The sequence below is a fragment of the Peromyscus maniculatus genome, chromosome 3 (genome assembly GCF_049852395.1).
Source record: "Peromyscus maniculatus bairdii isolate BWxNUB_F1_BW_parent chromosome 3, HU_Pman_BW_mat_3.1, whole genome shotgun sequence".
NCBI lineage: Eukaryota > Metazoa > Chordata > Mammalia > Rodentia > Cricetidae > Peromyscus > Peromyscus maniculatus.
The window spans coordinates 60,903,261-60,924,854 of record NC_134854.1 but is presented as its reverse complement, the minus strand read 5'-3'; the positions used below and the strand labels follow the sequence as shown (position 1 = coordinate 60,924,854).

General features: G+C 42.3%; 1 protein-coding gene across 2 annotated transcripts in view; it reads right to left on the bottom strand.

The window, feature by feature from the left end:
- The window catches only part of Ube2h (ubiquitin conjugating enzyme E2 H), a 107,712-nt gene that overhangs the window by 85,797 nt on the left and 321 nt on the right, over positions 1-21,594 (bottom strand). The gene's annotated exons all lie outside the window — the stretch shown is intronic.

Below are 21,594 nucleotides of genomic sequence, written 5' to 3'. Positions count from 1 at the left end.
ACCCAGGGCCTTGCGCTTGCTAGGCAAGCACTCTACCACAGAGCTAAATCCCCAACCCTGGAATTACTACTTTTTAATATATGAAACTCTCCAACAATGGGAACACTATCAACTACTCAGAGTCAATTTAATGCCTGATAAGAACATCTAATGCAGTATAACCTGTATCTTAGGAAACTAAACTACAATTCTATGCTTCTCTCCACACAAAAAGATACGACCATATTTCATCACATGTACAACACATCATTATGTTATGACACACCAAGAAAGAAAAAAGCTGAATTAAAGTGACTCACCACCAATTTAAGACATCTCAATTTCAAAGATGTTGAGATGTGGAAAAAACTGTCTTAGAGTTTAGAAAATATGATGTAAACCTGACATTGTTTACTAACATAAAATCACTTGCCATCTTCACACACCAATTTTCCTTCTGGGCTCAATGTGTATTTTTATGACTTGCTGTATAATTAAATTCAATATGATTCATACATTGTATAAAGAACCTACTAATCTGCCTGGCGCTGTGCTGGGTACAATTAAAGTACGCCCTAGACTTTATCGCAAAGTGACAACTTCTCTTTCAACATACATTTGTTAGAGTATTAGTTCGCAAACTTTGTGGTCTCAGCACTCCTGACATAAAATTTTTATAGACTTATTTAACTTTATGTGCATGAGTGTTTCATTTGCATATATTTATGTCCTGATGCCTAAAAGGGTTAGATTGGGGGGGGGTTGAACTCCCACAACTAGAGTTATAGATGGTTGTGAGCACCATATGGGTGCTAGGAACAGAACCTAGGCCCTCTGAAAGAGTAGTTAATGCTCTTAACCACTGAACCATGTCTCTAGCCCCACTCTTAAGACTTGGAGAGCTGGAGAGAGGGCTCCATTGGAAAAGCGATTACCAAATAAGCATGAGTGAGGTCTTGAACTAGATCCCCAGAACCCACCTAAAAAAGCCCAGCACTGCAGTGCACACCTATAATCCTAGCTCTGGGGAGGCAGGAACAGTAGGTGGTTCCCAGGATCTTGACAAATCACTGAACTCCAAACTCAGCAAGGGACCTTGTCTCCAAAAATAAGGGAGATGGTTGGAGAGATGGCTTAACAAGGAAAAGAGTTTGCCACTAAGCCTACAGCCTGAGTGGAATCTCTAGAACCCATGACGGAAGGCGAAAACTCACCTCCACATGTGCTAACGTACACATATACACCACATGTACACACAGCACACAATAAAGTGAACAGATATATATATAGCTTAGTTGGTACTGTCCTTGCCTCGATCTCAACACCACATAAACAAGCCATGGTGATGTTGTCTGTTAATCCCACAGCACTAGGGAAGTGAAGGCAGGAAGATCAAAAATTCATCCTTAGCTACACAGTAAGTTTGGGGCAGCCTGCGATTCAGGATTCCTTGTCTTAGATATAGATAGATAGATTAGACAGACAGACAGAGAAATTATAGCTGGGCAGTAGTGGTGCACACCTTTAATCCCAGCACTCGGGAGGCAGAGCCAGGTGGATCTCTATGAGTTCGAGGCCAGCCTGGTCTACAGAGCGAGACCCAGGACAGGCACCAAAACTACAGGGAAAACCCTGTCTCAACCCCCCCCCAATGTTTATACACTTTAGAGTAGTAACTCTTATCCCTGTTAACTATCTTTTTTATAAAAGCTGTAATTTCCAAAACAAAAACTTAAGTCAGAATGGCATTTTTTATGTGTTAAGTGCTTTGCCTGCATATATGTATGTGTACCATATGTGTGTATGGTACCCTTTGAGGCCAGAGGCCACTGGATCCCCTGGAACTGGAGTTATAGATGGTTGTGAGCCACCATGTGGGTGCTAGGAATCAAATCTAGGTCCTCTGCAAGAGCAGTCAGTGCTCTTAAACCACTGAGGCATCTCTCAGCCCAGAGAATGGCACCTTTTTTTTAAAGATTTATTTATTTATTATGTATACAGTGTTCTGCTTGGATGTATGCCTGCAGGCCAGAAGAGGGCATCAGATCTCATTACAGGTGTTTGTGAGCCACCATGTGGTTGCTGGGAATTGAACTCAGGACCTCTGGAAGAACAGCCAGTGCTCTTAACCGCTGAGCCGTCTCTCTGGCATTTTTAAATAACTTCACAAATCTCTTTAGTGTCTGCCTCACAGAAGGCAGCCAGAATCTCATGTGTGCTTATGCAATCAGTCTGCTTTGAATATAGTTGAAAAGGAGACTATTAATATTTTTCAGATATTTCTGGACATAGTTCATTGACATTACACCAAAACAATATACATAGGAATCTCCCAAAGGCTAAATGTAACATGCAATCTGGATTCTACCAGTCAAGTTTTCATACTCATAATAAAGACTGCTCGTCTACTTTATTCTTGATGAGTCTTTTACCCAAGATTGATTTGCTATCATGCACTGGACGTTTTCAAAATAATGGTTCACTGACTTATATATGGATCTCCCCAAAGTGGACAAACTTCCTCACATAGTATCAAAATACTGTCCGGACTGTAAGTATTAGAAAACTACAAAGTGCTTGGTAACTGACAGATGTGCTCAAACATTCTGCTTTAAAGCTCCGATTTTATCATGCAACACACAGTATTAGTTTGCCTAGAAATAAAGGCTTAGCTGGTTCATTTTTGACAAAGTATTGACAAATATCTAAGTCTAAATAATCTGTTTGTGAGTCACTTTCAAATACAAATGGCATTCCCCAAAAAACAGCCAGTTCAGATGGTAACTCAAAAACCCACAAGCAAGAAGAGGGCAGATCCCCTAGGACTTGAGTTATGGGTGGGTTTGAGCTGCTATTTTTGAGCTGGGAAATGAACTTGGGTACTCTGTAAGAATAAGCTAGTGCTCTTAACTGCTGAGCCACCTTTAATCCTACCCTAACCAAGGGCAAGCTTCCAAGGAAACACACTTTTTAGCAGTAGATGTGTATGTTCAGCAAGTGTTCTACTTTGGGCTATCCTCAGCGTGTGAGTGAATGGTTGGGGGAGTGGATGGGTGGTTGGAGATGGACTGTAGCCAATTGGAACACACCTGTCTCACCTCCTGAGCAGCTGTGACTGCACACCTGTACACCAGGCCCAGCAGAACTGCGCTCTAAACCTGCAGCACGTGCTGAAGTGCACAACTGCTAACACGATCTGGTACACTAAGGTCCTGCCATTGGTTTTGCACTCTCAGTATAAATGTCAATAAAGCACAAAGGGCAATCAATGAATTAACATTACTATCAAGTTCTGGATTGTGGATGAAATGCCTTGGGGATCCCCAGGTAACTTCAGGCAATGTGTGTAATGGAACCTCAGAAGGGTCAACTGATTAAACATTTACCAATATAATCCCAGCTCTTAGAAGATGGAGCCAGGAGAATGAGAACACACACCAGAACAGAATTATCAATGCCTAAGGAGCACAACTGTGTGTTTCTTTAACTGAGCATGCATGTACATACAGATGGGGAAAAGCACTGTACTTATGGGCTAGGATATAGCTAGTGATAGAGAATGCCATCAGTTAGCTTGCACAAGGCTGTAGGTTAACTGCCAATACCAAAACAAAAATCTCAAAATAGAAAGCACTGGCTGAAGTATTAGAATTGAGGGGCAGTGCATACATAAATGCATTTATTATATGTAGAAAGTCACAAATGCCATGCATACAGCAGCAATAGGGCCTCATGCCTTTCATCTCAGCACTCAGGGGACAGACGCAGGTAGATCATGAGTTCAAAGTCAGTCTGGTCTACATAGTGAGTTTGAGGACAGCCAGGACTACTTAGAGAGGCCCTGTTTCAAAAAACAAACAACAAACAAAAAACCAGCAAGTGGGATCTGCAAAGAAAACAGAAGTCCCTTTTTGTTTGTTTGTTTTTTTCAAAGACAGGGTTCTCTGTAGCCCTGGCTGTCCTGGAACTGTAGACCAGGTTGACCTCAACTTAAGAGATCTGCCTGCCTGTGCCTCCCAAGTGCTGGGATTAAAATCGTGCACCACCATGCCTGGCTAAAAGAAGTCCTACTTTTTGAAAATTTGCCCATTTCCATAGTTTTTTTTTTAATTTTAATTTTTATTTTATGTACATTGGTGTTCTGACTGCAAGTATGTCGGTATGAGGGCATCAGACCCCCTGGAACTGGAGTTACAGACAGCTATGAGCTGCCATGTGAGTGCTTGGAACTGAACCCAGCTCCTCTGGAAGACCAGCCAGTGCTCTTAACCACTGAGCCATCTCTCCAGCCTCCCTCTATACTGTTTCTTTTACAAGTGCCAAAAATTCAATCTAATAATGATTTGACTTGGGCAATACCAGAAGTATATAATTTATACTAACTGATTTAATAGATACTTCCTGAATACCTAGAACATACACAAAGTTCACTATGTGCTCTAAGGGACAAATGTATGAGAAATGCCAGCAGTCTGGCTAAGTGTAGAGGTACACACCTTTGATGGCAGAGACAGGCAGATCTTTGTGTTTAAAGGCAGCCTGATCTGCACAACAAGCGTCATACCAGCCAGGGCTACAAACTGAGAAACCTGTCTCAAAAAAAGAAAAAGAGGAACCACAATAGTAAATCTGGAGCTAACAAGGGTGACTTCAGCTCTTTTAACAAACCCAAGTGGTCTGGGTTTCTAATGCACAAAAAGTATACCATAACATCTAAAAACCAACAATGCTACAAGAATAAAGGGAGGGGGTACAGAGATGGGACGGTGGTTAAGAGCACTTGGTGGTCTTGTACAGTTCAATTCCCAGCACCTACATTGTAGTTCACAACCACCCTCCGGAAGATCCAACACTCTCTTCTGGCCTGAGAGCACGGTATTCACAGACACATGCAGGCAAAATACCCATATACTTTATAAAAAACAAAAAACCCACTGGGCGGCAGTGGCACACACCTTTGATCCTAGCACTCAGGAGGCAGAGCCAAGCAGATCTCTGTGAGTTCGAGACCAGCCTGGTCTACAGAGTGAGATCTAGGACAGGGACCAAAACTACACAGAGAAACCCTGTCTCAAAAAACAAACAAAAAACTCAAAAGTCAAAACATATTACTACATAAAATACTATAATATACAGTAAGGATAAGGAAATTAAGGCCAAATTAAAGACAGAATGGGTCAACAGTACAGAACTTAGTCACTTGCTCTGGAAACATAATTTATACCAGGTATGCCGACACACCTATAATACCAGCACTCAGGAAGCTGTGGCAGAGATCTCAGGCTTGGTGGTACACAGTCATCTCAGCACTTGAGAGGCTGACCTCAGGCATAAATAAAGAGTTCCAGGCCAGCCTGGGCTACATGAGACCCTGTCTCAAAAAAATTACATCAGCAACAAAGTAAAACATCCAAAATTAAAAATATGTTTTATAAAATAGTGCTTTCACATTTAATACTTCTGTCATTCATGGTGGCTTGAGCTATAATCCAGCACTCAGGAGGTTCCGGCAGACAGATCATCAAGAGCTTGAAGTCACTCTGTTCTATATAAAGACATAAGGAGTATACACAGTAAAGTTCCAAGGCAGCCTGGGCTACAGGAAAAAAGAAAAGAGTTCTGTTTACCGAAGTGGCCCACAGCTCACAGCACTCAAATCTAACGTGTGGAGAGGAAGCAGAGGTGCAAAAGAACAAACTGAGCGCCAGCCCAGTGTCAACGAGCCGGCAAGAAGACCTAAAATGTCACACAGCTGACACTCAGCACCTATGTGACAGCCAGGTGTGTGTATTTTTAAATACAAAGGTCTAAAAATACACCAGCAGCAGAGTTACTGAGCCAATGAGCTGCTGCTAGTTACACTTCTGACCCAGACTGCACAAAAACACAGATGTCCTGAAGAGAGTTCTCAGCTCTTCAGTCTCAAATTAGAGTCTGTCCTACACTCATAACTAGTAAGGTGTTGCTACAACATTCCATTTCAACCTTTAAGATTAACGATAAACTCAACTTTTTAGGCAAGAAACCAAATGGATCGGACCACATTTTAACATCTTGCTTTTCCAACAGCTTCACTTATCCAATAGCTTCAATAATAAAAAGTCTGCTCAACAATGCATCTACATTAAGACTTGTATCATGTAACAAAACCATCTACTTCCCAGGAAGGAGAAAAACAACAAAAGCATCAGCAAAATAAAAAGAAAATATCCAGAACAGGCACAGTGGCACAGCTATTCTAAATGTATCTTTCTTTTCACACATTATTATTACCTATCTAAAATAAACAAGAAAAGTAGACTCTGTCATGAAAATGGCTAAACCCCCAAAGTTGTGTTCTCAGATCACATCCTTTTACTTGTATCCCATCTTGGTATCTAAAAGAGTAATAATTTGGGGGTTGGGATTTAGCTCAGTGGTAGAGCGCTTGCCTAGCAAGCACAAGGCCCTGGGTTCGGTCCTCAGCCCTGAAAAAAAAAAAACAAAAAAAAAAAAACAAAGAGTAATAATTTGCTCTTAATTCAAAAATCAAATGTACCAAGCAGGTGGCACATGCCTTTGACCCCAGCACTTGGGAGGCAGAGGCAGGTAGATCTCTGTGAATTCGAAGTCAGCCTGGTCTACACACTATCCTGGCCAGTGAGTTCCAGGATAGCCAGGGCTGTTCCAGAAATCCTGTCTTGGAAAACAAACAAACAAACAAACAAAACCACTAACAGGAACAAAAAGCATAGTGGCTTACGCTTGTAATCTTAGCACTTAGTTAACTGAGTTAGGAGATTGCAGGTTCGAGGCCAGTCTGGGCAACATAGAAAAACCTTTCTAAGCTAAGAGTGGTGGAACAGACCTATCACCCCACCAATCAGGAGACTTAGGAAAGATTTCTATACATTCAAAATGAACCTGTTCTACAGTTTTGGGCCAGCCAGAGCTAACTAGGCAGACTGTCTTGATAACAACAAATTACCAGAGTTTACTTCCTTACTATGAAAGCATATATCCAAGCATTAGAACTTCATTAAACTGCTACTTAAGGCCAAAAATAGCATTGCCTAGAGGATATAATTATTAATTTCTACTTTAAAAAAAACAAAACAAAAAACTCTTATTGGCAGAAAGGACCAGTGTGCTTTATAATGCTCTTATATGTAGTCTAGGTTTCCCCAAGTATAAAATCATGCCTAACAATCTGAGTATAATTAACTGGTGAAACTGACTTTAACCAGATGTCATCAGAACTTCATCAGAGCCGGCAAAACACTTGACTAACACTAAAGTAAAATAGCCAAAACTGACAGAATAAAACCACTGCATTTTATCCAATTCATTCAGCCGTAAAATAGGCTCCTATTTTAAAGCATACAAATCATACACTAATTTGTTTCTATTAAAAAAAAATAGAATTTCTAATTCTACTTCTTATTAAGCAAACAGATTGACATTCATGCCTTTAAATTAACATAAACTAGTTGAAAAGCTTCAGCATATCACACCAGGTCACTAAAAGAGTGGAGTTAAAGTAAGGCTAGGATGTTGCTTGGGGAGGAACACTTGTGAATCACCACCAAGGCCCTGGATTGAATCCCCAGCACAGGAAAGGGAAAAAAGAGGAAGTCCAAGTAGACAGTTCTCTTTATTTAAAATGCTAAGAATTGAATTGAGGGCCCTGTGGACACCAGGCAAGCATTCTACACTAATTTATATCCTTAGCCTTGCTTGGCATCGAATTAGGTGTCAGAGATCTCAAGACCTCCTTTGTTGAAGAACTAAAAGAAAACAAGTCTTTAGCTTTGAATCTCAAACACATGAATCAAACTATAAAAATTAACATTTAAAAGTTTCTTCAGCCCTTAGGCAGTAGTTCTCAACTCGTGGTTTGAAATCCCTTTGGGAATTGAACGATCTTTTCACAGGGATCGTCGAATATCAGATATCCTGCATATCAGATATTTGCAATTCATAACAGTAGCAAAATTACAGTTATGGTGTAACAATGAAAATAATTTTATGGTTGAGGTCACCACAACACTAGGAACTGTATTAAAGGGCAGAAGCATTAGGAAGATTGAGAACCACTGTTCTAAGGAATAACAATACAGGTGGACTTGAACCCATATCTTCCAGCACTTTGAAAGGCTGGAGGATGGCTGTGAAGTCAAGGCCAGCCCAGCAGAGAGCAAGTTCCAGGTCAGCCTGGGCTAACGGGAGATTCTGCTCCCAAATGACAGTAAGAGCAAAAATAAGCAGCAGCAACAGCGAGAGCAGCGCTTGACAGAAGAGCTCGCATCTGTAATCCAAGCACTCAGACGGCTGAGGCAAGAGGATCATAGAGTTAGAAGCCAGTCCGATTGAACCAGTGTTCCAGGCCAGGATAGGCCACACTGTCTCAACTCTCAAAACTCTGCCTCAACAATACACACCAAAATGAAGATGCCAGGTTGCATTCCACTGACTTGAATGTGGTTAAGGAAAACAGGCTTCCTTGCTGTTTCTCTCCTTCAGAAGACACATACTCAAGTTGTAAACTACTATATGTTGTCATCAAATTTTCAAATCTGACATGTCATTGCTAACCGCATAAAGTGAAACGGACCAAGCTAGTTCTCAACTCAAAGAAAATGATCTGAGTGGGTTGGCAAGATGGCTCAGCAGGTGAAGGAGCTTGCTGCCAAGTGACCTGAGGTCGCTCTGTAGGACCTACACAGTGAAGGAATGCACCAACTCCCCCAGGTTGTCTTCTGACCACTTCACACTTTCCATGGTACACAAGTGCCCACATTCATACACAAATACACACAAAAAACAGTAAATTTAAAAACAAAGGGAGGTGGGATGGAGCGAGGGCTCAACAGTTAAGAGTACTTACTTTCAGAGGACCAGGGTTTAAATCCCAACACCCACATGACGGCCCAACTGTCTGTAACTCCAGATCCAAGGATCCAACCATTATTCTAACCTCTGCGGGTGCTGCAAGCCATGTGGTACACAGACATATATACAGGCGAACCACCCATATACATAAAGTAAAAAAAAAGAGTGCCAGGAGTGGCGGCACAAGCATTTAATCCCAGTGCTCAGGAGACAGCAGAAGACAATTTCTGAGTTCAAGGCCAGCCTGGTTTACATAGCTGAGCTCCAGTCCAGACAGGGCTACACAGTGAAACCCTGACTCAAAAATTAATAAAAATAGGGGCTATAGACTAGCACAATGGTTAAAAGCACTTGCTGCTCTTCCAGAGAACCTGGGTTTGATTCTCAGCACCCATATGGGTCTAACAATCATTTACAACCAGTTTTAGGGGATTCGACACCTTCTTTTGACTTTCACAGGCTCCAGGCACACATGTGGTACACAGACATACATGTAGACAAAACACTCATACACATAAAATAAAATAAATATAAGAAGTACATATGCTATGATTCACATAGTGTCTTTACACTTCCATGTTCTGATCATACAGGAACAATATTTTTAAAACATTTCTACATATATGTATATTAAGTATATCACCAATTTAAAGCTAAAATTCTTGACATTTTCCTATGTTCATCCATTTTAGTATAAATCTTTTTTTTATTTTTTTGGAGCTGAGGACCGAACCCAGGGCCTTGTGCTTGCTAGGCAAGCGCTCTACCACTGAGCTAAATCCCCAACCCCATAAATCTAATTTAATATAAATTTAATTTATAATATAGACTGTCCGAAGTCTATATTATGAGATGATTTGAGGTAATTGGATTAGTGATCTAATTATCAATACACAGCAGTGAGAAACTATGCAAACCTAAAGCCATGAAAAAAATGACCATTTATTATTAATGTAAATAAACAAAAAAAAATCTAGTTTCTTTCCTTTGCAAAATTTTATTTTCCAAGCTCTGTTACCAAGGAGACCAATTTATTTGGAGATCTAGACTCAAAGATGGGGGGGGGAGGGCACCATGCTGGAAAGATGGCTCATGGGTTAGACCACTTGTTGCTCCTACGAGGACCTGAGTTGTATTCCCAGCACCCACAACTATCTGTCTTCTGACCTCTCTTTGGGCACCAGGCATGCACTACCTGATGTTACATACATATAAGATAATTTGTAAAAGATTGGTCAAAGGAGCCTAAACATCCAGCAGTATAATATAAGGCCATAAGATAATATATCTTAACCATAGCACACTTGTTGATCTCTTATGGACACAAACCTAACAGTATCTGTTAGGGGAAAAGCTACAATGAAAACACTTACCTGAATAAGTGTTAAAAATTAACTAATCATTCATCAATTGGCTATACAATATAAAGTCAACATACTGACAAAATTACAAACCCAAAGTTATAATGGCATCATTAAGACAAAACAATTTCATTTACTTATTTATTTTTGAGGCAAGGTCTCTCTATATAACCCTGGCTGTCCTAGAACTCACTATGCAGACCAGGCTGGCCTTGAACTCATTAAGACCCTGTCTCGACCCTAGTGCTATGATTAAAGGTGTGTGCACCATGCCCAGTTTTTTGTTTTGTTTGAGGCAGGGTCTCACTATGTAGCCCTGGCTGGCATGGAACTCAAGAGATCCACCTGCCTCCACCTCCCAAACACTGGGGTTAAAGGCACGAGCCACCATGCCTGGTAATCTGAATTTTCACTACATCAGTGTCAGCCCAACTGCTTCCGAGAGAACAGGAGTAGGCCCACTCTAGACCTAGTTTCTATTTGTAGCACCACCACTAAGATTTTACAATCCAAGAAAACTTGAAAAGCACACATACTAAAAACATGATACATAGAAAACAAATTTTCTGGGCCAGCAAGATGGCTTAGCGGTTAAAAGGTGTTTACCTTGCAAGCCTGATAACCTGAGTTTGGTCACTTGAATCCATAAAGGTAAATGGAGAGAATCCACGTCACAATGCTGTCCTCTGACCTTCACATGTGCACCCAGGCGTGTGAATGCACGTGTGTGTGTGTGTGTGTGTGTGTGTGTGTGTGTGTCACACACACACAAGCATTTTATTTAACACTGAAAGAGGAAAAGTACATCAGTATATTGGGAATACCTCCTTTCATGTATAATGCCACCCTAAAATTTATTTTCAAAATTAGAAACCAGCAAGTGGGACAAAAGACAACTATCTCATTTCCCAAACAAATAATATTCTATGCCTGAAATTGTGTTCCTTCAAGTGACACCCACCAGCCTTGTCTTCCTGAGAGTAACAAAGCAAAAGCCTCCCAGACAGACTTGGGACTCCTTCTCGACCTCTCCAACTGCCCACCCAACACCCTAAGCAGTGGGAGAGCACATGGATCATTCACCTTCCATAAACACACTGCTCTGTGAGGCTCTCCATGTGGTTCCTAAGATTTTTGGACTATGCTGGGCAGATAATAACCTTAAGAACCAGCCTGCAAACAAACAGCCATGTTTCTCAAGCATCTGGTTTGATAGCACAAAGAATTTACAATAACCATAGTACTTGCCCATAAAGACAAGACAATTCAGCACTTAGGAGGTAAAGAAGGGAGGATTTCTGAGTTCTAGGCCAGCCAGGGATACACAGTGGGATCTTGTCTCAAAACCACACAATTCCTCAACCATAAAGCACCGAAGCACTACTGGTCCCACAAGCATGAACAGCCCTCTGTTGGCAAAGGTTTTCAGTGCACTTGACTCCAATCTTCCTGATGAGAAAACATATGCTAACATAATGCTCTGGGCAGCACACTGAGCACTGACTGAAACAATCTACTCACCCAATGTGCTGTCACTGACCCCACCCTAAAACAGGCAAAAAACCAAGTTGTTGTTCTCTTGTTATCCAATCTGCGTTCTATCTGTCATTAACAAGGTGTTAACCTGTTAAGCAACACACATGTAAATACCACACACAAACACAACTGTAAATTATCAGAAGAAAAGGAACAGTGATACCACAAAGTAGTGTGTCTTGTTACGTCACTATCTACTCCTAAGAGTCCAAAACCAGGGCTGGAGAGATGGCTCAGTGATTAAGAGCACTGGCTGCTCTTCCAGGGGTCCTGAGTTCAGTTCCCAGTAACCACATGGTGGCTCACAACCATCTATAATGGGATCTGATGCCCTCTTCTGGCCTGCAGGCGTACATGCAGTGAGAAAGAGTCCAAAACCTTTTTCTTCTTTTTTGGAGACTCGGTCTTGCTATGGACAGCCCAGGCTGGCCCCGAACTCCCATCCCTCCTGCCTTAGCTGCCCTAAGGCTGGGTTACAAAGTTTACCACGCTACCAAAAAACAAAAAAAAGGAAATTTTAATTAAGAATTTAATTTTCTAAGTTTATATACAAAGCAATGGATTTCACTCTATTCATCCAAAGTGATGGCATTTTCATAGGTGTTCCAGCAGTAATGTGTTGTTATGGATGCACTTAATAAACTTCACCATTAACTTTCTGAATTTTTGAAAAGCATATTAAGGATACCCTAACTCTTCAGATCTCAATTCTGTCAGGAACTGTCAGCTCCTTCATCTGAGTTTAGTCCATATGAAAATTAAAGTCATGATTCAGGTAACAGGTTTCATGCAAATATTAGCAAATTATTGTAAACTTCATGGAGGTGCTAAGGAAATGTTAGTTTTTAAAATTTGATCAATACTTCACAAAAACAAGTATCATCAACAAAATACATGCCGACCTTTGTTCGATTATATTTTGTTTGTTTGTTGAGACAGGGTTTCTCTATGTAGCCCTGACTGTCCTGGAACTCATTTTGTGGACCAGGCTGGCCTCGAACTCAGAGATCCATCTGCCTCTGCCTCCCAGTGCTGGGATTACAGGATTAAAGGTGGTGCACCACCACCGTCTGGTGTGCTAACCTTTGTAAACAAAGTCTCATCAGCAAGTGCAAAGTTAGGACCATAATTCCTAAAGGGTCACAAAACAAAATTACTTCATAACAAAAACTTTCAGTCTTTATGTGAGCATGAGTATAGTGTGTATGTGTGTATAAGTATGCATGCGTGTGTGCTTGTAGACGCCAGAGGACAACCTCAGGTACTGGTCCTCGCCTTTTACCTGGTTTGAGACAGGCTGCTGTAAGCGAGGTGCTCCCCAGGCTATCTGACCTACAGGCTTCCAGGATTCTGTCCTCACTTCCCATCCTGTCACAGAGGCACAGGGAATACAGGGAATAAGAGCTTTTAATTGGGTCTATGGATCAGAACTCTGATTCTCACACACTTTCCCCCATCCCAGCCATCTGCTTAGCCTTAATGCACCAGTTTCAAGGAGGTAGAAGATCTGTAACACCAGCTTTGACAAACTAGGGCTAGGAATCAGTACTTTAGGAGGGTGTTATTTAATGTGAGTTCTTTAAAACACCCAGCTGAAACAAGTTTAACATCAGTTCTACCCATGCATGAAATAGAGGTATCATTAGTAAAAGCTATATTCAAATTGTCTTCTAAAAAGTAAAACACAGAACCTTGCATCAGCCTTTAATCCTAGAACTAAGAAAGTTGAAGCAAGGGGTGTGGGAGAAGTCAAGGCCAGCACAGGATACATACTGAACCCGTCTCAAGCAAAAAGTTAACCACATTCCTACCACATGGTGCAGGTATTTCTTAGTCCAAAGAAAGCACACATCCATACAAAACTTCACAGCCACTTAACTTGTGGCTAGAACCCAAGCATTAAGATGTAAGCTCTACCAGGCTTATAGGACATGCGGTAATCCCATTTTGGTAAACTGAGGAGGAACGATCTTAAATTCAAGGCCTGCACAGGCTACAGAGCAGGATAACTTGGATAACTTGGTTGAGATGGTCTCAAAATTTAAAACAAAAAGGCTATCAGGATGGCTCAGCAGACGGTGGTGGCACACGCCTTTAATCATCCCACTCGGGAGGCAGAGGCAGGCGGATCTGATTTTGAGGCCAGTCTGGGCTACAGAATGAGTTCCAGGACAGCCAGGGCTACACAGTGAAACCCTGGGGGGTGGAGGGTCGGGGGTGGAAGGCTCAGCAGGTAAAGGCACTTGCCCCCAAGACTGACAACCTGAGTTTAATTTCCAGTACCCACATGTTAGAAAAAACAAACAGGAGAACTGATTCCCACAAATGGTCCTCTGACCCCCACACACACACACACACATACATACTGATAAATGCAATTTTAAAAAAATTAAGTTATCTAAACATCTAAAAAACAACAAAAAGATCTGGGCAGAAGTGCATATTACAGACCTTGCCTAGCTTGCATAAGGCCCTGAGCCCAGTGCCGAGTTCTGTACACAACGTGGCGAGTAAAGACTCAAACCTCTAAGTTACAGCACATCCAAACAGTGGAATATTGCTCAGCGACCTAAGAATATACAATGTAAAAAGGGCACACATACTATATGATTCCATTTGTATATAACTCTAGAAAATAAATCATCTAGGGACAGAAACTAGACCAAAGAGAGGAGGGAAGAAAGAACCACAAATAATACAAGAAAATTTGGGCACTTGGGCAGTGGAAGCAAGAGGATCAGGAGTTCAAGGCTAACCTGAACTATGTAAGACCCTGTCACAAAAACAGTTTGGAGGAAAATGAGTGTGTTTCTTCTTGATCGTGGTGACAGGCACCATGGACAATGTGTTAAGACAGCACTAAAACCCTATCTATCACTTTTAAATAGGTAGTGTCTTGGCACTCAGAGACCAAGGCAGCAGGATCTCAATTTAGAGACCTTTCTAAGCAACATAGAAAGACTGTGTCAAAAAAACAAAGGCTATGGAGCTGGCTCAGTGGTTAAAAGCACTTGCTGCTTTTGCAGAGGTCCTGGGTTCTATTCCAAGTATCCACATGGTGGCTTCTAGTTGCACATAACTCCAGTTCCAAGGGATCTAAAGTCCTCTTGTTGATTTCTGGGGGAACCACATGGTGCACACACATACATGCAGATGACATATTTGTACACATAAAGATAAAAACCTTTTTTTTTTTTTTAAAGGCTGAGGGTCTGGTGAAATGGTTCATCAGGTAAAGGTGTCTACCACCAAAGCTAATGACCTGAATTCAATCCCCAGAACACACACACACACACACACACACACACACACACACACACACACACACGTCTTTACTCTCCATGTGTGTACACACATGTGTGTATGTGTGTCTTCTCAAGAACATGCTGGTCTCAAACCCGCAGAGATCCACTAAGTTTTGAGATGTGCACCACAAAGCCCCCCCCCCCCCCACGTCCCCGTCCCCTGTCCCCCATCTCCCAGGGTCTCACTCCCTGGAACTCTATAAACCAGCCTGGCCTTGAACTCAAAAAGATCTGCAGGCCTCTGACTCGAGTACTGGGATTAAAAGCATGTACCAATACACCCAGCTGAAAAGTAGTTTTTAAAACTGTTTTAAGGTTAGCCTGGTCTACATAACAAGTTCTGGTTACCTAGAGCTACACAGTAAGACCCCGTTCTCAAAAAACAAAACAAAACAAAGTAAGCCACGCAGTGGTGGCGCATACCTTTAATCCCAGCACTAGGAGGCAGAGGCAGGTGGATCTCTGTGAGTTCGAGGCCAACCTGGGCTACAGAGTGAGATCCAGGACAGGCTCCAAAGCTACACAGAGAAACCCTGCCTCGAAAAAAAACAAAAAACAAACAAACAAACAAAAAGGACAAAGGGCGGTGGTGGCACACACCTTTAATCCCAGCACTCAGGAGGCAGAGGCAGGAGGATCTCTGTGAGTTTGAGGCCAGCCTGGTCTACAGAGCGAGATCCAGGACAGGCAGAGCTGTTATACAGAGAAAGCCTGCAGGGGAGAAAAAGGGGGTCGGGCCACACAACTATGAGTGAGACAGCACAGTACAGAAGTTATTCACCGTATCTACGTTTTCCCTTTTTGGATGCTCTTGGTGATTCTAGGTCACAAGCAGGAGCTTGTGTGTGTACTGGTCAAGAAATCTATCACTCTACAGGGTCAGACATTGCTTTTGTCTGTTGTCTGCACCCCCCAACCACCACCCAGGGAGGGTTGAGATTAAGACAACATCTTACCATCATTATATATAACCCAGGCTGGCCTCAAATTTCAGAGTTCTACCTGCCTTTATGTCTGGAATTCTGGGATTACAGGTGTGTTTCAATACACCAGCTATTTCCAATATTTTTAACAGGAGAAAGCAGTTACAAAAATATTAAGCAAAAACAGAGCAGGTACATATAATATGGCCAATAAATCCTGGGGAGAATAAAATGCTATAGGAAAAACACCAACAGGCTAGCATTTAAGGGTGATTTCTAGGCCACAGTCCCTGGAGCATCAACCTCTCTCATTCCCAGACCCTACTCTGGACCTCCTAAAGTAGGAAGTCCTGGGGGTGGGATCCAAAACCAGTTTTAACAAACCCTCCAAGTAATTAAGATCACACTCAAGTTTAAGAACTATTATTTAAAGGATAAGATTATGAGTGGCTGTTTTCTTTTCTTTTTTTTTTGTAACCTGTATTTTCCCCAATTACTTTATTGTAACACTTTCAAAACCCAAGTAAGTCTTTCATTAAAGTATTTTATTAAAAACAGATTCTCTGGTCTCCAGGTACAAAGCTACTACATCTACTACATTGTAAGCATTATAAGATCTGAATTGCATGTCTAAAAAACCATGGTTCTTGGAACTATCAATCTGTTAACACTGAACAAGATATCAACTCCATGTACGTATAAACCCCAGTCAAGGTACTGGGTAAATCACACTACAAACCTAGGTTGTCTTAATGCTTGCACACAGCAAGGGTCTCTTACAGGTCACGACTACAGGTCACACCTACACAAGATTTTTCCCTTCTAAAAGCTTAACTTTTAGGCCTGTTTGTCATTTATTACATCTTCACTGTAAAACTCACACAGGTTCCTGCTTTACCAAAATGGTACAATGATCTATTTGTCACCAAAATTGTCTACACAGGGAAGACCAATTCCAAATCCTGGGCATTGCCAAATCTTTAACTCTTAGCTTGAAGACCCAACACCAGTTCCAACTCTCACCTCACCAACTCACTAGAGGCCGCAAGTTGTAAGAGGTCGACCAAGGCTGACACTGGGGCTAGTCAGAGGATCGTCCACACTGTGAACACAAATTAAACAGTAACAACAACTAACTTGGGGGTAGAGTAACTGCTGATTAACAGGAAGTGCCAAAGTTAAAGTCAATGATAAACCTCTCCGCATTTCATGCTGCATTTGTTCTAATGCCTACTTCTTTAAAAAAAAAAAAAAAGCATTTAGATGCCCATATAGATAGATCTCCATCACACAAAATTACTTTTTAACTTTTCAGTATAAAAAATTCAGGATGGGCGGTGGTGGTGGTGGTGGTGGTGGTGGTGGTGGTGCATGCCTTTACTCCTAGCACTCAGGAGGCAGAGGCAGGCAGATCTCTGTAAGTTCAAGGCCAGCCTGGTTGGTCTACAGAGCGAGTTCCAGGATAGGCTCCAAAGCTACACAGAGAAACCTTGTCTCAAAAAAAAATTTTTTTTCCAGGTTTTGAATTTTTGAATAAAGCTAGGGTCTTTATGTAACCCTAGCTGTCCTTGACCTCAAAGAGACTCACCAGTCTTTGCCTCCTAATTATTGGGATTAAAGGTGTGAGACACAACACATGGCCAAAAAAGGGGGGGGAAAGCAATTCTGAAAATACAAAGTCTTTTGATTTTTTGAAAAGCAAGACGATAACATACAGTGCTATCCTTCCTGGATTACAAGAACAATTTAATAACTAGTTCATAAGCCCTATGTCCACCACACTTCTCTCCACTAGTTCCTCCACAGACACACAGTGCCTGACACGAAGGAAGAAGGGGCACAAGTACTAAAGGGTTTAAAGTTGGTACAGAGAATGTCTGAAGCCCTAGAGCGGCCCTCAGCCTTGCTGTAAATCTGCTCAGGCTGCTAATTCCATCAGGCTTTCAGCTTTGGAGGGACATTTCCACCACACCTTTATTTAAAAGGGCATATCCTGTTTTGTTACTGAGATCCTTCTGGAAAAGACAATCTCTGAAACATAGTATTCTTAAATTTCCAAACATTACAGCAATATAAGGGTGAGCCAAGTCCCATTATGATCAGATTCGGTTTTCTGGTTTAATTTTCTGAACATTTCTTGAATCTAAGTGTACAGGAGTTTTTTTCCCCTTGAAAACTCACTTGGTCTTGTCAGCAGCTCACCAGGCCTCCCCAGCCCCCACCTCTTTTGTATGTAAACACACTCTTGTCACACACTCCCATCAGCTGTTCGGTAGCTCCACCCCTCCTCCTTTTCCGGGTAGTAACAGAGCAGCCAATGAGCTGCAAGGAGCTGTGCCTGCGGCCTTTTGCCTGCATACGCTTTTCCAAAACAAGCAGCTCTAGCCTTCAGCAGGGGCACCGGTTCACAGATAAAAGGCTCACCAGGGCTGTGCAACAGGGCGAGACAGTCACCCCCACCAACAAGGAAACCCATGTAACCTGAGCTGTTTGTTCCTCCACCAGGGAGAACTTCAACCAGTATTCCTTTAGGGCAAATCACGCTTAAGGTCACTAGAGTCCTAGGTCTCAGACAATAATCTAAATAATCAGTGGTTGCCGATGGAAACCTCAAAGGTTGGTGATCCTGTGCTGCTCTCGGGCTGGCAATCCACCTGACTCGGGCAAGCAAATGGCTGCACTAAGACCATTCCACCAGACCTAGGCTAAGGACAAGTGTTTTGATTCCACAGTGCTCAAAAGTCATGCAAATCAGTTTCTCGGCTCCTGTGGAGGTTTGCACAACCCTCAGATGAGGCTCAGAAGAGAAACAATGAATGAGTCAGAGTTTCAGAGCATAATCGCCCAGCAGATTAAGTGCATTGGTGCAAAACACTCACTCCCTGCATAACTTGGGAGTCAGCTACCCTGCCAACCGGTCACAAAAGAAATATCAGACTCTGGAGAGACTGTGTCTAGCAAGGTGGTGGAGAGCAGTGACCAATTAGTCACACATCCTCTTCCCTCCCTACCCCCACACCGCTACTTTCCTACTATATAGGTTCCCTGCCAGGCTGTAAATCCTTGTGGTATAATTACGCCCAGAGACAGCTAAAACTGGGCTGAAACAGGAGACGTCGATGAAAACAGCTATCAGCCTCCACACCAAAGAACTCGTCCACGACAAGGGACAAGGAGAGCCATGCATTCCTTCAGACCTTTTCTTTTCACTTCTTACCACCATCTTTCATTTTTCACCCTCGTCACTGACACGCAATTGTACTCATCTTAGCAGAAGGCTGGGAAATGAGCTCTTAAAATTTTTCGCTAAGGATACCTTACCCAAAACTGTGAACTCCCCTTGGGCCTACTGATGTGAATTCAACTGAGACAGGAGGCCATAAAACCCTCCACAATACACACCAACACACAAAAGGAAACCCGAAATGTTTAACTTCCAAACTACATTAAACCAGAAAATAAACTCGAAGCAGAGATACCCTCTAGCTTTCAAACCAAAACTGGTATCATCTTATTGAGAAAGCTACAATTTTAAAGAGCCCTGCTTTCTTTTGTCAGCAAAGGGAAGGTGGAGAAAGAACAGAGCCAATGTATCTTTGCCTTTCTTCATCTTCTACTAAAAATAAGCTATGAAATAAGCCACTTAGGGAGAGGGGAAAGAGACACCCTGCTGTTCTTTGTCTGTTTCCCTCTCCCTCACCACCCCCCAGCCCCGCCACCCCCCACCCCCGGACTCCTAAATGCGGTAATCATTGTAGATGCCACAACTACTCCATGAACAAAAGGCACTGTAGAGAAAAGGCATCAGGTCAAGTCAGGCCTCGATCTTCATCCTCAATCTTTTAGAAATCTGTATATGAACGGAATGTGAGGAACTGACATCGATCAAAAACAGCTGGAATCCCCCCATCCCAATTATACATTAGAGTGAAATTCACTTTAGGTGTGACAGCAACTCGCAATTCAAGACAAAAATAACTCCTAAGTCTACCACCATGTCATTTCCTAGTTTCTAAATAAAAATAACGCCCCAAACTGCTTTGTGTAAAATACACACACAGCCACAGTTACAAGTTTTCCTGCAGTCTTATGAAAAGCCAACAATCCTGCTATCATTCACACATTTAAAAAGCAATCACAGCCACAAGCAGCTCATAAAGAGTTGATTTCACTTGTGCCTAGGTATGTATCTGGCTATCACCCTTTACTAATGGCTGCTCTCTGATCCCTCCTACTGCCCTTTCCCAAACCCTAAACTTCCGAGTTTACCCACTATTCTTAATTTCTAGCCAGATCTCCCCTGGGCAAGAAGAAAAACACATTCTTATCCTGAAAAGATGGACTGGACAAAAAAAAAAAAAAAGATTAAAAAAAAAAAACAAAAAAACCTCTTGCCTAGGCAACTTCCCCTCCCCTCCCCCAAACTGAAATCCTATGCAAAAACTACTTTTTAAAAACTTCAGCAAATTCCATAACTGAGTTTTTTGACAACCACCACTAATTGCTAGAAAAGGCAAAACAATGAAAAACAGCAACAAATAAAAGAATTCACCTGAAGAATCTAGCCAAACAACTTGAGTTATATAAACAAAATCCTGCAACAGGGGGAAACGGTGGGGGATGGGGGCGAGGCAGAAAGAGAAACAGAAGACAGGACTTTTTTAACAGCCTTTCACCTTCTCCCAAGGGATTAGCTATTTACAACACTAGGCTCTCGCCCCCCCCACACACACACACCCATTAGCCCTCAAAAAATAAAAAAAAATATATAAAAACATTTTTTAAATACTCGATTTGTCTCAGGAACCTTCGCGAATTTCTCTGGCTGGTCATGAAATAATCAGTCTGGATTCCAACCAAAACCACTGCCTGGAAGACTTATCAGTCACAGCTTCTCCCACTGCAACCTCGGGTGTACATAAAGTTGGGGGGAGGGAGTAGAAAATAAAAGATGTCACTTGGCCCAGATCAGGGCAAGCAGTCCCCAAGAACCGTACTCTCTCAGAGGGAGTTCTGCTCAAGGGGCTAGCACAGGGGCTATTTTGTTCTCGCCTTCCTCCCAGCTGTCAGATCCACAATATGGAGGGTGGCCTGCCTGCTTGCTACGAGGGCCTGGGGGTCCTCACGGCACGCACTGTGAGTGGGATAGGCTTTGTCAGTACAGAGAAAAACAGGAACGTTCTCCAGACCAGAAGGCTTAACAGGAGTGTCTGATTTAAAACACACGGAGCTCTTTATTACAAGAGGGGCCCGGAGCAGACTACTCTCTTCCTAATATAGAAAGGAATTAGGGATAAAGAAGGTCGATTGAGTTACCCCGGTTTAAGCAGCACTGTGAGTGGAAGGAACCCGGACACCTTTTTTAAAAAAAAGAAAAAAGAAAAAGAAAGAAAGAAGAAAGGCTTCCCTCTCAGGAAATTTCTATCTTGAGTCCATAAATCCAAAGCTAGCAAACAGGAAGCAAAGACCCTGAAGACGAGCTCCCGGTGACGAAGGAGGCGGCTAGTTATTGCGCCCCCCCCCCAAAGAAAGGCCGTCTTAGGAATCCAAACGTCGTGGAGGAAAAGTCACGGGCTCCGGGGGGTGCAGGGAGAGCGAGGCGCAACGCACATCTCGGGG